Raw genomic sequence first — 2,377 nt, 5'->3', positions numbered from 1 at the left:
GTGTCTGGAGAATGCATCATAGGGGAGCTTGCCTAGTTGGAGGATCAAGGAAGGCTGCTCTGAAGAGCAGAAATTTGACTTATTCTGGGGGTTGCTAGGTAAAAAGGTATGAAGAGGTGTTCCTGGCAGGAGGGATAGCATATGCAGAAACTCTGTGGTGGGAGAAGCATGCTGGGTACTTAGGCCTGAGGCAAGGCCAGTGTGGCTCACATAGCAGGTACCACCGGGGTAAACATGGTGCAGGATAAGGCTAAAGAGGGGGCCATACCACAGAGACCTTATAGGCCAGGCTAAGGAATTTCACACGAGTTAGGAGCTACTATTCCCCCTGGGGGAGGGAGGTTGGATGCAATCAAATGTTTGGAAAATATCATTCTGGCTTCAGATATTGGGTAAATGGGATGCGAAGCAGGACTGAGTCCAGGTGTAGCACTGGGTAATTTGGTGCAAGTGCACAGTGAGTAGGCTCTGTGGTGATCAAGGTGAAAGCTCACTGTGTCTTTAGTCACAGTGTGAGGACCAGTGGTGGTTGTGGAAACAGAGAGGAGACATTAAAATTGAGGTTATCTTTGAAATACACAAGAGGAGATGTGAAATAAAGAGTTGGCATTGAGTTCTGGAGCTCAGGGACATACGAACTGAGACACAAATAGGTAAGTCACTAGTATCTCTCTCTCTCTCACACACACACATCTCAGTGCCTAGGGATGGATTATGGAGTGAGAAATGGACAGAGTTTAGGTCTGAGCTCTGAGGAAGGCTAACCTTTAATACATTTTGAAAGTTTTCAGCCATAATCCTTTGAATATTTCTCTTTCTCCTTTCTCTTTCCCTTCTCCTTTTGTGACTCCCATTATATGCATGTTGATGTGCTTAACAGTGTTCCATGCTTCTCTGATCCACTTGTTTTGACAGGTCTCTTTTTGACAGTCTAACCACACACAGCTGGAAATGCCATTAATTGCTGGCTGATTGTTCTTTTGTTTTAAGCAATGCCCAGACATTAAAGCCTCCATAGGTCAAACCAATCATGTTAGTCTCCTTTAAGGGAACCCAGGTGGGCTCCTCTCAGCTATCTCTTTCCTAGGTTCTCTTAGGCAAACTAAATGAGCTGCAGTGTAGTGTGTATTTCCTTTTCTGTTTCTTTTTTAACAGACTTATTTCACTTTATTCTTGTATAAAAACCCTATGATGTAGCCATAGCTGGAGCCTGGGTCCTCTGCACAGAGAGTCTGGTGTGGGTCTTAACAAGATGGTCAGTGAATTCTTGGTAAGGAGACTTGGTCAACACTGTCTCTTTCCAGAGATCAGGAGTGACATAGCTATAGGTCTTGGAAATGGCATCAAAAGTGGCGTTGGCAAAGTTGCCCAGGGTGGCAGTGCAGCCCCTGGCTGAAGTGTAGCAGTCATCGGTACCAGCCATCATTAGCAGCTTCTTAGGCACAGGCACTGAGACAATGCCAGTTCCTCTAGGAGCAGGGATGAGACGTACCAGCATAGAGCCACAGAGGCCTGTCACCTTGCAAGGAACAGTGTGAGGCTTGCTGATCTTATTTCCCCAGTAGCCTCTCGGTACTGGGACAATAGAGAGCTTGGCCAGGATGATGATCCCTTGGATGGCAGTGGCTACTTCCTTGGAACACTTAACACCCAGGCTGACATGGCCACTATAGTCCCCAATGGCAACAAACGCCTTGAACCTGGTCTGCTGGCCAGTGCGGGTCTGTTTTTGCACTGGCATAATCTTCAAAACCTCATCCTTGAGAGATGCCCCCAAGAAAAAAATCAATGACCTCAGATCCCTTAATGGGCAGGGAGAAAAGATAGATTTCCTCCAGGTATTTGATCTTCATGTCCTTGACTAGTAGACCCAGCTTGGTGATGGGCATCCACTCTTTGTCCTTGGCCTTGCCTCCGAGAGCTCCATGGCCTCCGCCCTGACCCCGACCATGGCTGCAACCATGGCCTCGAATGCCACTGCTAAAGCCTCCACGGAAACCACCACGGCCTCCCATTCCAGGGCCCCCGGGGCCTCCAGGCCCTCCTGCTGCACCGGTGTCATCCGCCATTTGGTGTTTTTGTCGGAAAAGAAACTGTAGTGTGTATTTTCAATTAAACTGCCCCACTCCTCTCAATTGGCTTTCACAATGTCTTGGGCAATTTTTGAGAGTGCCCTTAGGATTGAACTTCTCTTGAAATCAGTTTCTTTGGGAAGAGATTGGGACTTCTCTGTTTTTGGCCTCCTTCTCCCTTTAGGCAAAACTTCTGAGCCAGGTATCTGTAACTGGGTATGGGGACAACAACACACTTCTTCCTGAGTGGAGTCTCCACTTTCAGAACTGAGTGCTTGGTGGAGGTAGCAGGCAGTAACCAGGTC

The 2,377-nt window shown here is 47.7% G+C and overlaps 1 pseudogene across 1 annotated transcript; it reads right to left on the bottom strand.

Annotated features, from left to right (window-relative positions):
- Positions 1 to 1,173: 1,173 nt before the first annotated feature.
- LOC100941583 lies at positions 1,174 to 2,069 on the bottom strand (annotated as a pseudogene). Its single transcript, XR_154020.3, has one exon. The product of XR_154020.3 is annotated as a 40S ribosomal protein S2 pseudogene (transcript).
- Between the last annotated feature and the right edge of the window lie 308 nt (positions 2,070 to 2,377).

The sequence above is a fragment of the Otolemur garnettii genome, unplaced genomic scaffold (assembly GCF_000181295.1).
Source record: "Otolemur garnettii isolate 467f Iridium unplaced genomic scaffold, OtoGar3 scaffold00079, whole genome shotgun sequence".
Lineage (NCBI taxonomy): Eukaryota > Metazoa > Chordata > Mammalia > Primates > Galagidae > Otolemur > Otolemur garnettii.
This window is presented reverse-complemented; position numbering and strand designations above follow the sequence as displayed.